Source organism: Xenia sp. Carnegie-2017, unplaced genomic scaffold, assembly GCF_021976095.1.
Source record: "Xenia sp. Carnegie-2017 unplaced genomic scaffold, XeniaSp_v1 HiC_scaffold_24, whole genome shotgun sequence".
In the NCBI taxonomy this organism is placed as follows: Eukaryota; Metazoa; Cnidaria; class Anthozoa; order Malacalcyonacea; family Xeniidae; genus Xenia; species Xenia sp. Carnegie-2017.
In genome coordinates, this window is record NW_025813487.1 from 13,309,660 (window position 1) to 13,319,702 (window position 10,043).

At 33.4% G+C, this 10,043-nt stretch overlaps 1 protein-coding gene across 1 annotated transcript in view; it reads left to right on the forward strand.

The window, feature by feature from the left end:
* Positions 1–10,043, forward strand: part of LOC124451774 (receptor-type tyrosine-protein phosphatase delta-like) — a 102,007-nt gene that overhangs the window by 48,404 nt on the left and 43,560 nt on the right. The window lies entirely within an intron of this gene.

Here is a 10,043-nt window from a genome sequence, read left to right on the forward strand (position 1 = left end):
TAATGAAGAATGTTATAATAACATAGCTAAGTTACGAAGAAAATTGTGAAAATTGCCTAAATTGAATCGATCCTTGCTCGTTGTGATATACTTTGATAATATCCCACAAATTTGCTGTCCAATGCATAAACTAGAAGTTTGTTGTATACCAAATTAAAATTAATATTGAAATATTGTTGCTCTTATTTCTTTACCGCTGAACCCTATCACTTAAACCATTCTTTATTCATAAGTCATTATTCTTGGATGCATTTTTTTTTTGCCATTTCTCATTGTATTTGTGCTGCTGTCGTCTTGTGAACAGACACTTGTAAGCAATAAAAAAAAGCTGGTGTCGCCAAAGTTGATATTTAAGAACTTAAAATACGCTATGGGAACAATATAATTTTTTGTCATTTAGCACTTGAAGTCATTAACCTGTTTTGCCGTGTTCACAAACTTTAGATGCATTAATTTTGTTTCGGCACTTTGTCTAAACAGAGGCAAAATATAAAAAACTTATCTTCTATAGCATTGCGTCGTCAACCAATGTATGTATCTTAATTTTTCTCTGTTTCCAAATTTTCTAACACAATTAAAGTATTATTGACGATTCGTAAAGGGCAGGATTTGACGCAAAAAAATTCTGTAAAATGTTAAATAATTGTGGCATGAGTGTTTGTATATACTGAATATGGCACTGTACATTTGAGGACGCCGACAGCCTTGGCCAGCAGTTGCAATTAAAACCTTGCGAAAGCCACAGCTCTATTGTTCGTCTGACTTGTATGTATCTTAATTTTTCTCAGCTTGTGTAAGGTGTATTTCTGCAGTCGCCTTATTGTGTCCTTTTTTAATTAATAAAAGAACAAAGGTAATACGTGATGTACTTGATAGTAAAACGGAAGTTTCTTTATCGTCGATGCTATGTTAACATTTATAACTGCAAATTTTTTTTTAACTGAGTTTGGCAAACAAGTGTTAATACAAACACCGCACAACTTACGCCCCCAATGATTTGATTCTTATAGTAAATGTAGAGATTATCTCATTTACCACAATACCTCCATGCTTGAAGTAAGATTGGGGACAGGTTATCACATTAATATCTTGATTCATATATTATCTTATTTTTCGCTCAAATCTCTCAACTACATCAAAAACAAACCCCATTCCACTGTTCTGTAAATAATTTTGTTCTTCAGCGGAACCTGCGAAAAATTAAAATACAATAAGCTTGAGATTTTCAATTCTTATGGAGCATTCATTGTCAGCAAGTACTCCACGAATAACTGCAAACAAAGGAATAACGACAAGCTTGAAAAAATGTAAAAAGTTGCAAAATATTTCCACGAATTTCTGTGATATTTCTGTGAATTTTTATAAAAGAATTTAAGCAATCTCAAGATAACGATGAAAGTCAAAATTTTTTGCTGCCCTTAATGTCGACGCTCGTTTCTTTCGTGAGCTCTTCCTTCCAATAGAAAAACAGCCCCGCGGTGCATGTAATGTAAAGATCTAACACCCTTTTCAACATTATTTTTTGGTCATTATCTTTTGAAATTTTTAATTTATTTAGTTAATTTTTTAACTGTAACTTTTTGAATTATTCAACTGAGCAATTCAGCTGTTTCATTGCTGCTAATGTATTTAATTTGATGAATGAAAAATTCGAATGAAAATCCAATACGGGTATAGACAATACAGGTATAGCTATACAGCTATAGAGGCTAGGTTACAGGAAATTGTAAAGTACTTCATGATTTCATAGGTTTTTTACATGTATCATGACATAACGGGAAATTGAAATGAAATACCTAATGGGAAGGTCTACATGCACAATTGTTATTTTCATATTCAGAGGAAGAATTTTAACATCGTCCGGTGTTCTTAATCTATTGTATCTAAAATAAATGATCAGCATTGATTTTAATTTGATCTCGCTTTTTTCGCTTCCTTTAGCGCTATCCACTAAAAAGCATTATTTTTATCGTTCAATAAATCTCTTGAAACACAAGAAGTCCAAATTTAGACTGACCCGAGTAAGAAGAATAAAGCATAAATTGAAAGATAATCAAGTTTCATTATTTTAAAAAAACTATAACCACGTAGCTATATAATAGCTACAGTGGCTACCATGTGATATTTCGTGCATCACAGATGTAATTGTGACTTAGCCGCTGTCGATCTAAATATAAATTTAAAGTCTGTGATAACGCACATACATCCAACAATCAATTATAATTTAGAACTTTACTGTATATCCTTGGATCTAAACAATGACAACTTTAATGATATGGTGGTTATTGTGGCTGTCATTCCGTCAAGGATTCACAATGAAAATGGGTTGGAATGAAGAACTTGAGTTTTGTGAGGAAGAATGGAAGAAATTTGTCGCGGACAAAATTGAAATCGATTCGAAATGCAACAATAATCGAACACGTGGTTGTTTTGAGGAGAAGAAATATCTTTTGGAGCGATTTAAAATGTTTAGTGAAATATGTCCTCTCGAAGGTAAAGTAAACAACAGTTTAGTTTACAGTAAGTACAGAACATCAACTGGAAATGTACTTGGCAAACAATCACAACACTTATATTACTGAGGTACTGTTTAATTTAAATAACGCTAATTGAAACCGTGTTCTTAGAAAGTGCATTAAAGTAAGGTACATAAAGGAAATGGTTTGAACCCGTAAGGTACATGTCAAAGTACTAAACAGGTTTGGATACACTAGCTTCACAGCATTTACGCAGCATACTCTCTCGTTCATTGTTCATCTCTCTAGTTGCAAAGCAAAGAAATATGACAGTAGAGTCAAAAATAGTAAGGTGTGCAGTTATATGATATAGTCTGTACAGTTATTGTCTATTTGAGTTTAACGAAGACTTTAGATTCGAAGTGAATAGTTTGTAACATTTTGTGGCCAAATCAGTGTCACTTTCTTCTTGTTCTTTTTCTCTGGACAACCAGTTAAAGACAGCTTAATTTTTTAGGGACATGTGGATGCAGCCCGATTATTTTGAACTTTACTGCTGGGATGTTCATAGATTATAATTATTATGCAGACCCAAGATGGAAAGAACCAGAAGACTTCACGTGTTCACATAAGTACATAAATGAAACAATAGAAAAACTGTATGAAAGACCTTTGAATTGGCTTAAAATCGGACAACACAAAATCCCTTATAAGTATGTTCTATACGGTGGAAAAAATCACACTTGTTATGTTGTCATCAACATAAACGATATACAACGTGATAAAGGTACGTGCAAGGGCAGTTTATTTTAGTTTCTCCTGTGTCAGTTTAATTTATAGTGCACCATTGTGATTATAGTGCTTCATATTCAACTTTGGTCGAATCCATACGACACTTTCACCAATATTTAATTCATCATGTACATATACTTTTATGTAAAATTTCTTTGCAATTGCAAAACTAATAGAATACACCCCGGAACAACCGAACATGTTTAATTCGTCTTACATTTATTATAATGTAAACCTGTAAAAGAGTAAAAGCTCTATTCAAGAGCGTGTCTTGGTTATTTTTGGGTTTATTGATTTTGTTCAGTAACGATCACGTTGGGAGATTTTTGTTGTTTGTTAAGGGGTGTGAGGGTTAGGGTTAAGGTGTTCATATATTGATTTATGCTAGTTAAGCTTTATTATTATAATACAACGTTGATGCAATCTCGATTGTGATTGGCTGAGAGCTATCAGATACTTGTCAATAAATTATCACCTTCAAAACATTGAAAATTATCTGTAGGTGACGTAATTTTCTTTATGAGACAACTGTAAATACAAGAAATATTTTGGTGGAATCTTCGTCGAGACTTTCAAGTGTTTTACTCTTCTCAAATTATCGAGAATAAAGACGAAAAAACACCGAAATGGTTGAACTGTCTGTCCAGAGAGTTTTCATCGCGTATTTACAGGAAAAAGACGAAAGCGAACCGCAAAAATATTTTAATCAGACGGTAGTCAGCGCTATCCCCCTCAGCTTTGCTTCGGTAGATATCCAATTGACCTCAGTCTGAATATTGTTTAATATCATGCTCAACTTCATTCAAAAATTGTTAGATATTTTTCACAGGAGAATAATTACATGTCACTTCAGTAGAAATAAATTTCCTTGTATACTAACTCTCTGTATAACATCCCTGTGTATATTTGTATGCATCTCTCCTCTGCATGTATAAACCTGTATAAACCCGTAAAAAAAGCCTCACGATTTTGTATAAGCCCTGGGCATGATATTTATTTAAAGTGTTTGGAAGGCTAAATTGTGCAACTCTGGTATTCTTATCATCAAGAGCACTATTTTACAGCACAACTTAAATTAACTCCACCAGAAAAGAGTGCTTACAGAGATCACAATTCAGTTTTACATTGAATTATATATTCCTTGTCTTCATGTTTGTATAATACTAACCTAAATCATCAACTTTTTCTGGGCACAAATTTGTGTAAGTGTTTAGATAAACTTCCTTTCCATCAAAAACGAAAGTCATGGGAGTTTATACAGTTGAAAAACCAGGTTCAGCCAACAATCTTAAAAAGTTTAAAAAGAAGCAGATTCCACAGGTGGCCCAATAATCACTAAAATTGCGTAAACAAACCGTAACCCTTCCCCTTCCATCGTAACAGACCGTGCGCCGTAAAATTTGTATTAATTGATTTTTTACACTTTTCAACTTGTTTGTAAAATTTTTTAGTCTCCATGCCATTGAACTAAAATACATGGAACGCTACATCAAGCAAATAATTGAAGCCATATTTTACGCCACACACGCGACATTTTACCCAAGACACGCGCGTTTAGTGTATCGAGATTCTTTCACGGAATAACAATTGATTGACTACACACGCGTGTCTGGGGTAAAATCACGGCATAAAAAATTATTAGGGTTTTGTATTACAGGTAGCGTTCTATGTATTTTAGTTCAATGCTCCATGCTGGATGCCTTAAATTGTTTCATATGCCATTATTTTTAAAATGACTCTCAACAGCAATTGGTTTATTTAATTGTTTAGAAAAGTTGAATTTCAAGATGCCTTTTTTTTGGAGTGTTTTTTCCTATATTGATAGAATTCATTATGCTAAATTATTTTTGATAAGGTCCTATTATTTTTATATATATATTTTATGATATTTTCAATCATTTTTATCATGTATCATTGTTCTTTTTCAGGTACGAATGGATTTTTCATCAAAAACGTTCAGTCAGGAATGTGTCTTAATGATATTTCATCATACTCTCATGGAGGCTTTGCATTGGGGTTTACATCGAATTGTTTTAACGTGAGAGCTAATTTTAAATTTTTACAATCTGGCTCAATCATGAAGCTGAATACAAAACGTTGTCTTGTGGGACCCGACCACAGTGCTCATTGGGGAATGGGTTATCAAAAGTTTGATGGAGAATGCAGTGCAATCAATGCCATAAACCAAACATTTTGGGGTGGTCTATTCTTTTCACGCTAAAATCAATGTATGTATGCAGGACTTCCCTTCTTGGAACTTTTCAGTTGTAAAAATGAAGAAGATCGGCGATTTAATTTTGGCAAGTAAAAATATTCATCCAGTTAGCGTATATATACTTAAACTCTGATTAAAAGCCACTGCAAGGCTACAGATATAGGAATGGCGCCAGTGAAGTCACTGCCATCACACACTTTATTTTTATCAAATCAACTTTTATTTCACAGGAATTCACAAATAAGCTTGTATAGATTGGTATTTACTTGTTTTTTGTGTGTCTTCTATAGGATCAGTGACATGTGCTGGAAAAACTATATCGGACGTTAGTTGTTCTAATAATCAATATATGGTGATAAAAGTTGCAGAATATCGTGGATTGCGAAAAGGAAGCGTTTGTGGCTCCCGTTATAATCACAATTGTAGTGTCGATGTGACATGTGACCTTAAAAATTACTGTGATGGTGAAAGAAAATGTAATATAACTGTTGATGATAATCATTTCCCTTCAAATATTTGTCCTGGTTTGGAGAAATATCTTTACTTTGAATATCAATGTAACGACACAAGTATGCCATACAGAAAAATTTGCAATTGTAAGCATTATATAGGCAGATTATATTTTGCTTACGATTAAAGTGCTCCGGGACAAGTTTTGACCTTAATGCACAATGCTATGGAGTTTATTTGTATACTATGTACGTTATCAATTTAGAAAAATTGAAACAAATTTGAATTTTTGTCGGGGGGCTTCACCAGGCGTGGTTGTTTATGCTGTTTTATCTTGTATGGTTTAATTTAGTGTCTTTATATATTGTGACATTTAAATTGTGTCCTCAATATTTTGCTTAAGTTTAAAGGTTTGGACAATTTCTTGTTTTTAGTTTGTTAATGCAAATATTGTTCGCAGAAACATCACTTATTCCAGTCAATTTGATTTATCAAATCTATTTTTTTTAAATCGTTTGGCATTTCTATGTAGGCCAAAAGTGACATTTACAATTGCATTTGTATTCATACTTTCAGGAATTCACACTGCAGAATTTTCATATATACTGCATAAATATACAAAGATATATTCACCACAATTCATATGAATTGGGAAGCTAAACGCAGCGCTCACCTGTAAAAAACGGTATTTGTTCTGGTTTCATTAATGATTCACATAATCACTTAGACAAATTTTGTTGTGATTCGTGTTTACAACACACAAGTAAAGTTCTCAGTTCAACTTATTTGCCTGCAGTTCATTGCCGACCTAAAAATTAAAATCAAAACAATGCATGCCAACTTTAACTGTGTCCATCACAATGTGTAAAACATTTCTGGTTAAGTGCTTTCAAACTATAATTTTTTTTAAATTATTGTCACCTTCTGTGTTGTTCTGATATTCAAACTCCTTTTATATATCTTAATCACGGAGGGGATTTGACATATTTATGTTCATAAAACCATTTCTAAAAACACAGATTTCACTTTAAGATATGCGCCATGATTATAATTAAAGGAAAAAATAATTTCGATTTGTGTAGTTATGGATGTACGACTGTCTAAGTCGAATCTTCCGAACGAAGGTGTCGTGAATGTTATTACCAAGTTTAGAAACTTCACCATTTGCAACAAAGGTCTTTTGCACAAAATAAAGACGATTATTTGTAAACAACTTGGTTATCCTACCGCAACATCTGTGGAAGGCACAATGTCACTATCATCTTTGATGCATCAATTGTTTATACCTCGAATTGTCAAATGTGATGCTGGAGTGAACGATTTATCTCAATGTGCAATCACTCAAAATAATGATTGCTCTCACTACTCGTACGTTACATGTAAGCATACTTGTTCAATTTTTTGACTGTATTAACGTATTGCAGGACACATTTGTATGACGTTAGAAAAAGTTTTGAGCGAAGAATTTAAGGAATGAATGTGTTACTTTTGTGTTCTCAACTTACATCTGTCTTTTGTTAAGCATCATGATTTGCCTCTATCATCAAGACTTACATCTGTCATCTTAGTGTCAGTGTATTTTACGCTGACTTGGAGAATTTCACAATTCTTCTTTTACATAACAAAAGAAATATAGCATCACAAAATATAAACGATTGCTACACTTAAATAATAAATAATTCAAACAGGATTGCTGCGAATACAGAGGATTAAATTAATTTTACTCTTGCTAGTTCATTTCGTGCTTCAAAAAATGTCCAATTATCATTGCTCTGCACGATGATTGACGTTCGCTCTTTAATGGATTTAGATCGCCACGGTATTGTTGTTATTAGAGAAGATACTTATGGTTTCTTGTCATAGCTGGCTTGATTCCAGCTGGAATTTAACCTTATTCAATAAAAGCATGCAAAATCAGTCGTATTCGTCCAATACTTCTTGTGCTGTTTTTCTTTCTTCAGAAAACAGTTTTTAATTTTTCCGATTTTTCGTGAATATGGAACAATATGAGAGTGCACCATTGCTCTTTATCAAAACAAACCAGTTCTGTTGTAATGCATTTTAACAAAATCCTTTTCTATTTAAGGTCATGTTTGTGATAATCCTCTATTAAAAAAAGCTGAAAAATTCCCAGATTCTTTGTTTACTGCCTTCCCAAAGAGTCGTAATGCTTCTAAAGCAAGAATATCCAGTGGCAGTTCATGGTGTGCTTCTGCTGCAGATGGCAATCATTATCTTCAACTGAATTTTCCGAGTCTTTATACAGTTAACGTTATCACTATCTTTAGAGACAGTTCAAGTTCAAAATTTGTAAATAAATATCACTTGCACACAACCATTGATGGTGTGAACTGGAAATCTGAAAAATCCCAGAAGGTAACGTTAGAATTTTCGAATTTGTATATTGTAAATTTCATGAGAAATTTAAAAAAGGAATGAAGTTATGTACTAAGTAAACTTTTAAATTGCTATTTATATACAACCTTGTGTGCATATGTTGATTGAGTGGTGTAGCCGGCACGCAAAATTTCTGGTTCTATCTAAATTTCAGATTGTTATCATTATTCATTTCTTTCGAGATCTATTGTTTTTACAGTGAGTGAGCTCTGAGACATTTACATATAGCACAACCAAATTGTGGGCTAGCTACGTCACTGTGTTGATTCCCCTGGTTAATCCTGCACTACGATGGACTCTTTAATTTGATTATAAAGTTTAAATTGTAGCTATGTGCATGATTTGAAGAGATACATAGACAATACATAAACTACTCTCTTCTGGAATGTGTTAAACAAACCTGGCTTTTCTCTAACCTTCTCTGCAAATACACGAAAATAATTTTTTTGTTTTATTCCAGATTGATCTAGGAAACAAAAATGGTTACAATGATGCAGCTATAGAAAAGTTTTCTGGCGGCCTTAAATCCAAAGCTTTGCGAATCTTTCCATTGAAATTTGTTGGTGCACCGTGTTTACGAATTGAAGTTTGTGGTGGAGGTAAGAGATGGAAAAATATACCAGGTTTATTTTCCACATTAAGCACTTAATTAATCAATATATAAAGTTTGTTTCTATGAAAATTAATTAAACATGTGTTAGTTGACAAAACTGAACAATTTTCCATGAAAGCTGAAGTGTTAGTTTCTTTCTCTGTTGAAATAAACTTATTGAAACAAGCCTTTTCAACATGCAGTTAAGTTTAACACGTGTTATTAAAGAAAAAGGTTCAATTTGTAAATTTTCTTTTATCGTGCAGACTTACTTCCAGACAAACCAACAGATCTCATTGCAACCAAATCTGCATCGAGGTACCTTGAGATATCATGGAAACATCCCAAAAAAACTAGTGTAAAACTTGGTACAAATATCTCGAATTCTCTTACAAGATATCTATTGATTTTGCTGAAGGATACTATGATTGTTTTTGATAAAACTTTGGAGGTAACTGACAAAAAACCGTACAACATTACGAATCTTATGAATGTTTTTATGCAGTGCGGTGTTTTTGAAATTAAATGAGATATGATCTTCGCACTTAGCTGGACAATTTAAGCAATCGTCTCAGGACCTGAAAAAATCAGGTGACTCTACGGGATTCGAACCCATGACCTCTGCGGTGCCGGTGCAGTGCTCTGACCACTGAGCTATGAAGTCACACAGTTTTTAAAAACATTCATATGACATTCATTTCACGAGAAAACATGAGCCCAACAATATTGACCTGCTCACCACTGTGTGACTTCATAGCTCAGTGGTCAGAGCACTGCACCGGCACCGCAGAGGTCATGGGTTCGAATCCCGTAGAGTCACCTGATTTTTTCAGGTCCTGAGACGATTGCTTAAATTGTCCAGCTAAGTGCGAAGATCATATCTCATTTAATTACGAATCTTGTTCCTTACGCAACGTATAAAGTTAATGTGACCGCTGGCAACTCTGAAGGCTTTGGTAGATCAACTACAGCTACTTTTAGAACTGCTGAAGATGGTGAGTTCATATCAGTTTTTGTGTATACATATCGGCTGTTATTGCATTTATGGTGTTATTGCCATAAACGACTTTTGAAAGCTCAAATCTTTTCTGGTCGACATTTATTTCAATCATGTTTTTCTTATACTGTATTATATTTAAGT